Below are 15,396 nucleotides of genomic sequence, written 5' to 3'. Positions count from 1 at the left end.
TTTCTATTATTTAAGTTTGTTCTATCACCAAACTTCTGACCGTTAGGTATTTTTGTGGGTTTTCCTTTGAATTATTTTGTTAAAACCGACAGGAGAATTTGGACAAAGTTAGTAGGTGTCGAGAAAATACTTTAAAAACATATAAACATGATAAACAGAATTTGTATTTTTTGTTTTAATTTTAAGTGCAAAAAAGATTATCATTTGTTATCAAATCAAAACAGCTTTTTCAGGTAGAGCTGAAAAACTACAGTACAGAAATAAAAATAATTTTCAAGAGATAAGCTGAAACTAAAATCTCAATCTTTTCGCACTGATACCGACTTGGCATCGATATCTATATTTTGGATCAATCCAAAATATGCTCACCTCAAATATTGACTCGGGAGAACTAAACACAACAAACTCCAGAATGTCCAGATTTGTATGTGGAAAATTCCTTGAAAACTATCAATCTTTTTTTGATTTCTCTGCACAACATTACATTAGTCTGTCACATAAAATCCAAATAAATAAATGTAAAATTAGAAAAGGCAGTTAAATAAAAGTCTGCATTTCTAAAACTTTATGCTTTAAGAATGTTATCTATTCTTTACAGGTTTTCCTCCCTCTAAGTTTTTTTGTTCTTTTTGCCTTCCACTCTGCAACAGGACTGGAATCGCTATAAGAAGCTCAATGCTTCTCTAAAAGGAACTTATGAGCTCATGATTACAACATGGCGAATGTTGACAGCTCTTAAACTGTGGGCTGTCTGAACATTTTCACTTACAAGCCGGTGAACAGTACTTCCTTTCAGCATGTTAAACATAATCCCATGTGAAGTCACTGTTTGTGGCCTAATCTGTCAAATAAATGGTTTATATGCAAAGTGGCCAAAGCACACACCTGTAAATAGACTTGTGTATAACCCCGAACCTAACCAGGCCACATGAAACAGAATGTTTTGGGGTTTTTTTCGTTTTCTGAATTCACTGCTGTTTACTGTAGAGCAGGATCAACGTCACATGATGGAGTTGTGACCCATAACCATAAAAATGTGACCCGTAGCTATAAACAATTTCCTTATCTTTATAGATCTTCTCCCTCTGCTTCTCTGACCAAGTGAGGAGATGTCTGCATCGTGATCAACATCATCGGCATCAACGGGGCCGGCAGCTAAAAAGCTACATGGAGCAGCTTAATGCCATATCATCAGTTAGCTATGCTAACTTTGCTGTAAATGGGGGGGGGGGGGGGGGGGGGGGGTAAGAAAGCATGCGTCCTGTGGGAAAGCACAGCTTCGCTTCACTGTTTTGACGTTATCTGTGATCCAGAACAAAGTACATGCAGTTCTTGCACGCTCATGAATGGGCGGATGAAAAAGGTGTGTTGAAAATTATTTACACCCTTCAAAATAATGAGCTAAAAAAAATATATTCCACTGGTATTTCAACAGTTTGAGCTCCAAGGCTTTTGAGTCTGGAGGTCGTCCTTCCGTCAACATTAATCTTTAGCTCCAGCTACAGACTGTCTATCTCATTCAAGTCAAGTCTCTCAAGGCCTGCCACTCCCAAATGTCAATATTGGTTTCAATCTTGTTGGATTACTTTAAACCTATGGTGTGGTTTCATTGTCAAAATTAAGACTATTGATTAGGTCCTTGTAACAGGAGGCTATATCCTTTCCACAGCTAGCTACTGATACGATTAATGATAGGCTAGCACCGGTAACTGAGCAACCGGTGCTAGCGGTGAGAAGGAGACCACTCACTTGCGTTAGCTTTGATAAGGCAAGTGACCAGCTTACCTAGGCTGGTCACCCACTGGATTGCCTCCTTCCTCTGCTGTCCATTAGCATGGATAGGCTAGCTTTAGCATTGGATGGCCTGGAAACTAGCATAGCTGGTCAATCATGACTCATACTTTCTTCATTAAAGGAAACTTTGTCAAGAAAATTGGTTGACATACAACATGTGTAAGCAACATACATTAGATGACAGTATTGTATGGAGCTGAAGTTAGCTTCCAACTAAAGCTTATGATTCGTCAGGTGGCTAACGGTATAAACTGCAATGCAATAATTTTGAACTTAATTTTACATATCTATCTCACAACTAGTTGGATAAATGGCCGTTTGCAAACTGTTGCTTCCCCACTCTGCTTTTTGTGGCCTTAAATAAGTTTCAGGCGTAATGCTAAATGGGAATCCACCTTGTACATGCCAAGGTACGTACCATGATGATAATGATGTGGCCAAACAGGCCAAACAGCTTCATTATTGTCCCATCACAATAGACCTGTGTGAGCCAAATCTGTACCTGAACAGCCAAACCAATTTCCTTTGACATGAGGGTAGCAGTTTTTTATACTCAAGCCCTTGTAAAGTGGTGACACATATGACTCACTTGCACATGTGAACAATTGTTTGAACATGAATTCTTCAGCTGTTTGGAAATGTCTTCAAAAACTTTCTCACCTTGTATAAATTTACAATTATCCTTCTGTGACCATTACATCGGTGGTTTTCTTCCTTCAGATTATTATAACAAGAATGACGATCACTTAAAATTAGCATTTTAAAAGACATTCTTCCAGGACCTCTTATTGTGTCTTTACTTTGAACCACTTGGTTTTTAACTTTCAAGCCATTTTGAGTGATTTTAATGAATATCACTCAAATTTGCTAAAAGATAATTCTATTTGTTATTTAATTATGTTTTTATATTGAATTGTCATTTCAGTTTATTAAATTAACTTATAACGGCTAAGCTTAAAAAAAAAGAAAATAAAAATCACACATTTCTTTCTAAGAACAAAAATGTGCCAAAAAAAAGCCATCAAAAAAGCCATCAAAAATAAAGTAATAATGTTACATCCATAATGCTAAACTTTCATTTTAGACATCTAGCTATCAAGTTTAGATGTTTATGTTTGTTTCACAGTGTGTAGTGTGTGTGTGAGTGTGTGTGTCTAAGACATTTTGGGTAATTATTGGAAGCTAACATTTTTTTTATTTGTACCTTGACTGTGATTTATGGAAACAAAAAATGTTGCATCAACATTTTGCTGCCAGTTGATCTATCTCAGAACCTATGAATAATAATAATACCAGCCAAATAACTATTGAACTGCAGTTAATTGAAGTTATATTTGTAATTGCTGTCTTTATTATTGGACAAAATTAAAACAATGTAAACACACTGGCACTTAGACAGCTAAAATCCCCAAAATGTTATTTTAATTTTATGAATAGTTTTGGTTTAATTGCTCTTTAATTGCTTTTTTAAAAAATATGCTTCCCAAAAAATTTATATATATTGGCTTATTTAGCCAATATATATAAATTTTTTGGGAAACAGATTTTTTAAAATTTTTTTTATTTATTTATTTTTGTCCTTTAGAGCCACCAAAAAAAAACACTTATGCTATCGATGTACGGCATAAGTGTCAAAACATGTGACAGGAAATGCAAATATCCAAGGCACGATGTTTACCACTAGATATCATCTACACATCATAGCCAGCCACTCCTCCTTATCATCCCAAGTTAGTGATCAACATGCAGCCTGTAACAGAAACCAAGTAAGGAAAGGAAGTTGTACTCGAAGCACACACACACACCCACACAGGAATGTGGGCTTCAGCAGATTATCCAAGGACAAATCGATGTGTGTATTGCGGGAGCCAGGGACAGAATTTCTGTCATACTTCTTATCGTGTCACGGGTAAAAAACACCGGCAGATTTATTTGCCGTCTCTTGTCTTTTAAGAATATTTAGCACTGTTAGGTTCAGAGAGAAACATGTCGGCGGTCGCACTGCCTTCGCGTCTGTTTGACAAGCAATTAAGGCCATTAGTATGTACAGTCGGTCCTCTGTATATTTGTTTATGTCAGCCCCGGTCCCTGGAGCCCGCTGTGGTGTGATGGTATAATTCACCACGCTCCCTCCTTCCCGGAAGCTGCCGCTCGGAACAACGCGTTTCATTGGAAAGCAGTCATGAGATATGAATGAGTCACTTTCAGCCGGTCAAAGGTATCTGCTGAGCGGAAGGAGGGAGCAAGACGGAGGGGGATGGAAGTGGGGCGAAGGGCTTTCTCCAGCGATGAGGATGATTATCATCTGATTGCTGCAGCAACCAGATGATGTTGATGTACAAACAACGACCTTAATGCTTATTTATTGAATCTGGCAGAACCAGCAGAGATGAATCCAGAACTGGATTTGATTATACCCTCGTTCTTTTTATTTTTTATTTCTTGCTTGTTTGCTTTTTGACCAATTAGCTTTGGTATCATTGGATTCGATTTGAACCTGGTAGAGACAAATCAAAGTGTTCACTCAAGTGTTCACCCTCAGATAACATCAATTATGTAAGCTTAGGGAAAAATAAAGGGGGGGGGGGGGGCGTCGTTAATGGCTATGCGAAAGAGAACTCACAATGGAACCCAACAAAAGCAAAAGGCATAAAAGGTTACGAAGGGAAACAAGGTGATTCGGGATAGGATTTCCTTTTGATGGGGAAAGAAAACATGTGTGATTGGAGGGGGGGGGGGACACAGGGAGGCCAACCCAGGGGAGGAACTTGTGAAAGGAAATGCCGATGACACACACATCAAATAAATGACATAGCCGTCCAAAGTTCACCGGCGTACACCAGCGAGTGAGGTCATGGTGGGCAGGATTTGTTGCTCTGGCAACAACAGGCTGTTAGCTCGCCCACTATCTGTGTCCTAATGTACAGACAGGCGCTGAGTCAACAAAGCCGGTGTTTGGAGTCAACCTTTAAAAGTCACGACCTTAGCGAAAGGTGCAGCGGAGCTGATGTGTTTCCTATACAGCACGGACAACTAAAGTTCACACTCCGCATTAGCCGCTGCTGATCAGCTTTCCTGACAAAACCACAATTATGATAAAGCAGCACCTCACAGTGAGGATAAGGATTCTGCAAAGTTCATTCTTTATTGTGCCATAAACTTTGGCTGCATGACACTCATCACGTTTGTGGGAGGGAGGGAGAACAAGAGGGGGGAGGGCACTTGGGCAAGGAAGCAGAATCCCAATTTGATGACCAGAGACTTACTCATCCTGCAGGGCTGCTGATGCTCAAAAGTTTTCTTTCAAAAGTGTTTCACCTCAGTGCAAACGTCACACGGCCGTGAACCCGTGAAGACAGAAGCCCCTCGCTTTCTGTTTTCGGTTGGTTTAGTTGGCGAGGGTTACAGGGGAAAAAAGGCTGGTGCCTTTGACTGAAGCTGATCTGTGACCCAAATCTGCTGCAATAAGCGGCAGATCAGAGATGGGATTTGGTATGCTATGCAAGGAGAGGAGCCACTTTGTTCACAGTCGAGTGAGGGCACCGATCCCGGCGAGTAGGGGGAATGCCTCTCCGGTCAGTGGCTTGCAGACATGAACTCAGAGAGGGCGCGTGGGAAAACATAGAAAACAGACGCAACCCTTTGCTTGTTAAAATTTTCATTGACTTCACATTTTGTGACACTGGAGTCTGAATGAACTTTGCTAACAAAAATCTGACAAATGTGTTGTTCAGTCGTATTCATACTGTATAGATCCGCCTTGCATTGCAACTATAGATGCAAGGCAACTATTTTTTTCCCCTTCTGCTTAGCAAAATATCTCTAAATCAATCAGATTTACAGCTACGTAAAGATCCATTTTTAAGCTTGGCCAAAAATGTTTTATTTAGGTCTGAACTTTAACTGGGTCATTGACACCTGGATGTCCTTTGATTTATTGTTTGTTTAGGATAGTTGCCCTGCTGGAAGGTGAAACTTCGCCCCAGTCTCATGTCTGCACATTTATAATGGAAGCACAGCTAGAGATATACCAGGAAGTGGCCATCATGTTAACTCTACAATACATCTGATGTTATTTTTTTTTACCTGGAAGAAGATCTTGAAGAGGTTCAAGTTAAACAAATGTAGCTTGTGTTTCCTTCAAAACCACTTACCATTTTTAACCTCTTTTAGACCACTCTCCTTAATTCACCTTTAACTGCCATTATGAACACCACAAATGCCTATTGATGCATAATCTACACATACCAAGTAATGCATTGGAAGCACTTTTCTGCCATCCAGTGGTGTTTCTAAAGAATGCCACCGCTATGCTTCATTGTAAGGATGATGTGTTTAGGTTGAAGTCCAGTGTTAGCTTCATTGTGTTTCACATGTTGGATGACGGTCGGTTTTGCTCACCATGTCAGCTTTTTCCACGTTTGCTGCCTCCTCTACTTGGTCCTCCGTGACCAATTTGGCACTTTAGTCGGATGGCCATGTCAAACTTTTCATTGTCTGACCAGTCGCCAATGCGTCGGACGATGCCAGGGATGCTGCTGTATGAATTCTGCATTAAATTCTGTCCCCAGCTTTATGTCCAACCTGTCTGGTGTGGTGTCCCTTGATCTCTACATCCATCCATCCATCCATTTTTTATACACCCTTGTCCCTTAGTGGGGTCGGGAGGTGCTGGTGTCTATCTCCAGCTAACGTTCCGGGCGAGAGGCAGGGTTCACCCTGGACAGGTCGCCAGTCTGTCGCAGGGCAACACATTCTTGATCCCTACAGTGAGCTGTATTTATCATATGTTATGTTACAGACAAGAGGGACATGTATACCTATGAGGTTAATTGCAGAGCCAATCATATTGGTGCTTTGCATAAAATCTCTATAAAATACATTAAAGTTTGAGTTTAACACATGATCAGAAGGTCAGTTAGTCTAAATGCTTTTTTTAATGGACTACGTTTTCCTGACGACTCAGCGCAAAAGAACATGCATGGTATTGTTTTCAGTGAATGTGAGGAGGGAGTGAAAAAAACCTCAGCCGATCACAGCGGGGATTGGAATTACACCGGGGTAGAAGTACCTTTAAGCAAACAGTTGTTAAGTGTTAATGGCTCTGCTGGTGCAAATAGTGACTATAGCAGAGGAAGAAAACGACTGATAGTCTTTCTTTTTCCCTGGGGATCCGGGACCGTTTTATTTTCTAGTTAAAAAAAACAAAAAAAAACGACTGTTTTTTAATTAGGACTTTTATTCAATGCTTTAGAGTTGGAAATGGATACCTGGTTTTAAACAAAATGAGTAAACACAAACTTTTTTTTTTTCTTGCTCGTACGTGCGGCGGGTTGCGTTGCCCTTCTAGCTGTAAAATATACATTTTCACATATCAACCCTTAAGGCCATGTTGTTGCTCACATGGACAATTTCATATCCGCATGTCGGCAAATTACGGACAAGCGCTTCCAGCAGCACGATGCGAACATATTTTTCTGTGAAGCTGAGAAGACATCAGTGAATCCATGCCAACTGAGACAACAATCACGCTCCTGTGACAGCGAGGGCCAGCAGATTGCAGCTGTTTTTCTGTCCGACCGGCTCTGAAACTGTGACTCAGACAGCGTTGCTTCCATTCATGCATGAGGAATCCATCTGAGTGCTCTCTACAACTCGGGCGATACGCGATGATGATGTTGAAAAAAACGAGAGAAAAAAGAAAAGAAAAAAAAATCTGAGAATACCACATGCATTCACGGTCAGGGTAACCTGATCGTACCAACCGCCCTCACCTCCCCCCCACCTCCTTCTCCGTCTTTTACTCATTCTCTCCTTGTTCTTTCCTCTCCCACACCCGAAAGTGGACAATGAATGCATCCCGACTCCCTAATCAGAGGGTTGGACCTGTGTTTATACCCTGGCCTCAATAAATGCCACCACACAAACAGCCAACAGAGTGCTGGTTCCCACAGACGTTGGCAAAAAAAAAAATCAAATGCTCAACATTCCTCCACCCTCTATAATAGTGGTAGCCCTTAGTGCAGAGCTGGCATGAGTGGAGGGAAAAACAATTTGCGGCCCCTGAATGCACCACCCCGTGTGAAACAATGACCATTGAACTGTCCCACTGATTTTCCAGCGCTTTTTTAAAGATCTACTCCCGAAATCTCTCCCCTGCGTGACGGCAACGTCCAAACAAAGCACCGCTTGAAATCTCCGGCCGGCCAAATGTCCATTAGTGGATGTGAATGAGGCTCGGTTTGCGGGGGGTGGTGGCTGGGGGGATGTATATGTGTGGCTTGTTTTTCGACAAATGTTGCTGGAGACTATTTGTTTCACTTGAGCTCAGAGGCTCCTGAGGGCACAGCGAGAGTGTCTCGGAATCACTGAAACTGTAGCTATTCATTTGAGTGATGACCTCAAGGCTGTGTGACACAGCCTCCACGGTCGCAGATAATTGTCTGTTGTCAAAACATGACCAGCATACACAGGGCCCCTCCGCTCACGTGCACGGGGTTTTAGCCTACGGCACTTTCCGAAAAGCTTTTGGTGGGGTCCTTATTTTAAGCGCCGGTTCGAAACGAAAACAAAAGTGATGTTGGTTTAAATTGTTATTGTTCTGTTTGCACTGACAAATGAAAGATGGCCTACGTCACAAATCACTGGTTTTCTACTCGAGCTAACTTAACCGTACTGCTACACCCCAAGTTCATAATATGTCTTTTGATATACCGACATATTATTCTTGTAAAACTTGTGTCTCATACGCCAACTACTTTAGCATTTCTTTAGTTTTCTTTTCCTGGCAGCCTAGTCAAAGCAAACGACAAATAAAAGTGCTTATCTCCAATGTTCATTGGGAAAGAAGTGGGGGTACAACTTGAACTGGTCAGCAGACCATCTCAGGGTAACACATAGACATAAAGAATGCACAACTATGCATGTAATCACTCATACCTGAAGGGTGACTTACAGGGAGCCCAATTACAGACATATTTTTGAACTGTGGGAGGAAGCCGGAGTACTCTGAAAGAACATGCAGAACTCATGCAGAAAGATTCCTGCAAGGCAACAGTATTACATACTGCAAACCCGTCCAATAAACCTTTTTCATTTTATTAAAAAGTACACGCTTTCTTTCCTATCATCAAACAGAAAAGAAAGCAGAACACTGAGATAAGTGTTATTACAGCTTGTCAGAACTATGCAAGTCTTTACAAAATGTGTGTTTTTAATTACATTGGGATTATTAATGCAAATTAGCCACTTAGCAAACCTCAGCAAATTTCAAAGGTCAGTGGGGGATTTACATGGAATTAAAATGAACCGTCCCCTTTTGACAAGAGGAAAACAAACACCAGCTGAGTCGGAAATATTCGAGAGCTCCGACGGGGCCTAACCGGCTCGTCCGAGATGAATCCGTTTCGACTGCGTTTGAGTGCAAGTGTGATCGGTGAAGAGGCTCTATCATGCTGGAGGTGGACAATATTGATTTCTTTGCCCCAGTATATCAGCAAAACTGATATATTGGCCGGCTCTGAATGCGAGCGCACAAACCAATTCGCAGCCTTCCATCACCGAGCATCACAAGAGCATCCTGACTGATTGCCGCGGCCCATGCGTGTCCTCTCGACCGAAACGCACACATAAACACACTCTCGGCAGCCCCACTCTTCACCCGCAAGGTCAAGATGTGTTGGGGAGTGCAGCCCGCTCGCCGACGGCCTGATGGCTCTGACACGCCGCGACCCCTTGTGCACACATGTTGATCTGTCCGCCAGATGCTGGGCTGACAGGCCAGTTTTGCAACTAAACCATCAATGCATTTCAATGAGAGGATCTCGCAATGATGCTTTGTGAGGACGGGCAGAAGGCGGATGATGAGGGGCTAGGCATCTTCGGGCCAGACAACGTCTCCGCCGCGTGCCGTTTGTAATCCAAAACCAGCCCAATGATTATCTCCCCCCTGCCCCACAAGCGCTGACTCAATTCTGATTTATGATTCGAATGAACATTGATTTTCCAGGACGGCCCACCCCCTTCTCCCTCTCTTTCCTTTCATTTCTCCTTTTAACAAAGGAGTGAATGATGTATGTGCATTGATTTTCAATCAATTATTTTTATTCTCATTTTATTTAAGCTTGGACAAATTTTCAGTGGCCCCGGCGGAGAGCAATGCATCTCTATCAATATCCCTGTACCTCATTACTAACTGGCCTTCTGGTAGTAAGCAGGCAAATAATTAATTCATTTCGGAGGCAGCCATGTTTGCTTGAACGTCGCGGCTACATAAAGCCTCCCCTTTGACACTGAAGTAAACCGAATGGAAACAAAGTCTATGTTTGTTTTCTGTGACCGTCCCTGTTGTTTAAATGGAGGTATCTTTAATTAATTTCATAAAAATTAACAAAAAAATTAATAAAGCATGCGTCATGTTCTCAGTCGCATTATGGGAAATAAAGGATTGGGTGACTTTTGGAGTTTGACTCTGCACTACATGCTAAGTAAGATTTTTTTTTTTTTACATCATTCGTCTCAAATGTTACGCTAATTTAACGCTACTAGTTCCATAACAGACGTTAACTTAAAGTAAAGGCTGCTATTTAATAGCACAACAGCCAATAATAACTTAAAAACGAATTTACATTGTCATGTAATCGTGTCATGAAGACATTTGACGCAACAAAATGAAGCTAAGGCTTGTTATAGTTAGCTTAGCTAACACTTGCTAGCTATGTTAGCAAGTGCCAAAGAAGTTTCAGGTGGTAAAATATTACTTTTTGTGTCCTGACTGGAGCAGAGGGAATTTTACTTAGGTTTGTAAAGCATAATTTTAGTACCGTAGTGAAACATTAAAATTTCCAGAATCAGTTGCTCGGCATTTGTCTTTATCTTTAAGCCGGTTACATGTTTCAGTGCATACAATGTGGGGGTTTTATACGATAGAATGGAAATAGCTACAACTACAACTCCATCACAGCATGAAAGCCTGTTGAATAAGACATGAAAGAAAGTGCGAGAGCGGTCTCCCACACCCTCCTGTTGCTGAGCACTGCTGTTCATCTGGCTGAAACAAGCCTTCTACACATTTCTCTCACTCACAAGAATGACAAATCAGCTCTGAGAAAAAAAACATACAGTCCTGGCATTGAAAAAGTAGAAGAAACTCCATCTTACTTCTTACTGGTATACAACATGCTGGTATTTCAATACTGCAACTCTAAAGCCAAGAGCAGAAAGCTACTGAATTAGCGGACGCCTACTTTATGTTTGCATATGTTATTTGTTCTTCTGCATCGTCTGTTTTAAGGATAAGCGAGTGTGCAGCGTGCTCCTCTCAGGTCGGCTGAGAGCTCTGCAGGCTGCGTTCCGAGGACCAGAACAACGAACAGCAGCTTTCAGTTTCCGGAACTGAACGCGAGGCGAGCAGAAAGCTGTTGGCTTCTTCGAATCACGACTGCAGAAAACATTCCCTTTTACTGCAGCTTATCCGTAAAGATGAGCGATGTCTGTTCGTTTGCGTCATACTTGAAGGTTTTTGTTTGCTAAAGCGTATCATTTCAGGGCTTCTTACTTTTCATATGATGCATTTTGTTTTTGTTTTTACAGATTTTGGTGTTTTTCACGTATCTTATCTTTCTTCTTTTGTTCTGTCGTTCAAACGTGCCTGAATGGCGGTACGCAAATGAGTTTCCCTCGCCGCGCCTCGGAAAGCTAACACCAGAATTTAATCAAAAAGGTGGTCAAACGAACTATCAAGTTTAGCATTTCACAGCTTTGCTGCTTTTCATGTTTTCCCCTCAAACAGATTTGTTTGTTTTGCAGTCGAATTCAAATGTGGGATTTTTTTTTTTTAATGAAATAAAAGTTAGGAACGGATTTATCATTACAAAATCCTTGTCTTTTCAAAGGGACGTGTAGGCTTTTATCTCCACGGTGCCTGCTTTAGTTTAAGCCAGACGTTGCACATACCTATTGAAATATTACCGTTTTAAATAGTTAATTAGTTCACATAATTTTTCCAAACATTGTGTCTAAGACAAAGAAGCATCACACACACACACAAAAACGTGATTACATGCTAGCCAGAAACCCCCTTTTTTCTTCTTTTTTTTTTTTAGAGCAAGTCACCAATCGGCTTGACAGTGATGCATTCAAATGGGTCATCCTGTAATTGTTCTTTCCTGTGGCTACTGGCCGAGCCGGTAGCTGGAATTACATAACGATGATGAAGCTGGGGGACCTGGCCTTCCAAGATAAAAGCTGCCGTGCGGGGCTGCGCGCATTCTCCAGATGCTTCTTCTGAGAGGTCTTCTGAAGGAAGTGATTATTGTGGAGCTGCCCGCTAATGCTCCGCCGGGACTGGACCAGTCAGTCTGTTGTTCATCAAAACCCACACTGTGTAAGCCCTGGCACGCGCTGGAAAAGCGCGAACAATGTGTGGGCATGTTGCTGTGTGATGACATTTCAACATAGCGACGAAAGACATTTGAACCGCTCTTCTGTGTGGACGTTTTACACCCACTGGGTCCAGGATGGACACAATGGACGGGGGGGCGGGGAGATCCATCTGTAACATAAAAAAAACCTCCCAAAAACTAGCGCAAGAATTTCTTTCCAGGGCTGCTCCGGGCTTCAAAAGACATCCCATTGCCATATGATCAAATCAGATGCTAAGGGTGACCAATATGACCTTGCAACTGGGAGCAGCACAAAGGCCGCTCAGTTGTCTGCTCAGCCAGGCAACAGCAAAACACACTGCCACTCAGAAAGACAATGAAGCGCCTGTGCCGAAGCGTTGTTTATCTCATGAGCGAATGGCGTGCCAGGCTGCGGAGCGGCTCTGCGCCTATGAAATAGCTGCCGGAAGAGAAATGCCTCCATGGCACACACACACACACATTCACACACACAAACACACCCGCACACACGAGTGTTTTCTGCAGGGAGGAAATGATAAGAATGAGACGGGGTGACGTAGGGACCAAAGTGAAACGTGTGTTCGGAATGCTGCAGGAATGAAACGTCACGCGCGGGAGAATGCGTCGGCGTGGTCGCGCCGAGCAGCAAAGGAATTCTGGGTGTTGCAAACAAACTTCGATGTAAAAATGTTCTTGGTTTTGCTTTGATGAACATCAGAGATGTGAGTCATGTTCAATCAGTCGTTGTGTTTGCTTGTTTTATTCAGTCTTTTATTGCATTTGCATTCAGAGTTGGAGGTTTAAATACCCTCCTATAAGCACTCTGCTTGTATTTCTTGTCTGTTTATTTATTTATTTTTTTTTTGTCTTTGTCGAATCCCGTTGTTATGTCAGCCCGGATCTATTTAAAACTAAAACGCTAAATACAGTGACTGTTTTGAGGAGTGAAAACGGTGACAGAGAATTTTCCACCACAAGGTCTATTATCATGTTCACAGCCTGAAATAATAAAAACATTACTCAATATTCTTGGAATTGGTGATAAATATGTAAAATAGACCAGCAGCAGAGCTGAGTGACACAGCTGGGTAAAGTTAGCAATGGACTTTCTTACATTTAACTGACATTAATTGTCCGACTGGTCTAGGTTTGAAGCCACTGTACCGGATGAATGATGCGTCAAAATTTGGAGAGAAACGTTGAGTAACATTTATGGGAAAAGTGAAAATCTTCCTTTTTGTTTCCAGAATTGCATAAAAGCAAGATGAGTTTTACTTACACAAAGTTTTAGTGCCATAAGATCTCACTGAACCTTGAAGATTTACCAAAGGTTTTCCTGGCTGTTTAATGTGCAACGCTGCCGCTAAGACCACTAAATTTAGCTGTTAGCATGAGCCTATTAAGCTAAAGCTGCTCTGGCACTACAGTTGGCAGCTATGAGTGTCGTAGCTGACTGTAGATTTTACTGACCAATCAGATTGTTCCGATAATTAATCGAATGTGGCATACATGTCATTTTCAACAGAAAATGTGGAAAATTGTTTGCAAACATTATTTAGTGCAGGGGTGTCAATCTCCAGTCCTCCAGGGCCGCTGTCCTGCAGCTTTTAGATGTGCCACATGTACAAAACGCTGGAATGAAATGGCTTAATTACCTCCTCCTTGTGTAGATCAGTTCTCCAGAGCCTTAATGACCTAATTATTCTATTCAGGTGGTGCAGCAGAGGCACATCTAAAAGTTGCAGGACTGCGGCCCTCGAGGACTGGAGTTTGAGTCCCCTGATTTAGAGTAAGGCAATCCACTGCATGCCGATGTACAATGTTACAATGTTGGTGAGTATCAAAACATTGTAAGCCGGTAGAGAGGAAGTTGACATGACCAGAGGAAGTTAAATGTAAGGAAATCCATTTGTGTAAGGACCGATGTAAGGTCATGAAAGTTTGCTGTTGTAATAAATTCTGACAAAGACTACTGGCTACTCACATAAATAGTAAAAGCTTTTTTGTTTTTATTTAACCAGTTTGAGTAAATTAGTATCTGTCAGGGTTTCCCCCAGTTTACTATAAGCCTGGCGGGCCTCCAGGCTTTACTTCTTCCCTTCCCACCAGGCTAAGAGTTGTTTGTTTACTGTAGATAGGGTTTTTAAACACCGATAATAGTGACAATAAAGACAGATTAAGCTAGGTTTATAGCTGACACATTTTGCCAATTGCGCTGCTTCGCACACTATTATTTCTAAATGATAATGCCTGCTTGTACACCAGAGAATATTTGTAACTTTTGACATTTTTCAACACAAAATCACGGCGGACTGCCCAGGTGCCCCCACCACCAGGCTTAATGGGTTTTCTGGAGGAAACCCTGCCTGTGTTTGCTAACTGCTAATGGAAGCTGAAACAGTTACAGTGTGAGCAATAAGTACCCAAATATGCTCATGTTCGCAGTTGCAGTGACACTATAAATAAGTCGGAACATGTCGCATTGCCATTTAAAATTTTCGAATATTGCATGTTTTGAGAATCTCATTAAGAAGACTATTACTATTTATTATTATTATTTGACTATTGTGAGTAAACATAAAGTTGCATAAATGCAACTCTGCACGATTCATAAAAACTCTAACATGTAGTGCAACAAAAAGCCAGAGAACTAGTTTTTGTGAATTTGTTGAAACTATACAGCTATAGTGTAGAGTCCTTTTATTTGTCTATAACGATCTTGGGAATAACTCTGAGTTAATTTATACAGATCTCCCCCACCCCTCATGTATCATAACATCTAAACCGGGGTAAAACAAACTCCTTAACTTTCAGGAACTGCTCTTGAATATTAATTCTTCATTTTTGCTCTTTTAAATGCAAATTAGGTTATTAAAAGAAGTTTTTTTTTCCAACCAATATAGTCCAATTTCTGCTATTAGGGACAGTGCACATTTCGATATTTTCAGTCTTGCTGGTGAAAAAGTTAAAAAAAAAAAAAAAAGAAAAGCAGAAGTTTGCTTTAAAGGTAATGAAGTCAGTCATAAAGAGAACAAATGTTTCCTCTTAGCTCATGTGTGTGTCCTGATAACATAATAATAGCCTGTCAACTCTTAGTCACCGAGTCTTTTCTGAGGTTGGTGTCAACACATTCTCCTCACCACAGCTACAGCTCGAGCTCAGCCCTTCTGAGCAGCGCTGTTGCAACTGTTACTCGTGT

The sequence above is a fragment of the Xiphophorus couchianus genome, chromosome 21 (genome assembly GCF_001444195.1).
Source record: "Xiphophorus couchianus chromosome 21, X_couchianus-1.0, whole genome shotgun sequence".
Lineage (NCBI taxonomy): Eukaryota > Metazoa > Chordata > Actinopteri > Cyprinodontiformes > Poeciliidae > Xiphophorus > Xiphophorus couchianus.
Note: the sequence above shows the minus strand (reverse complement) of the source record.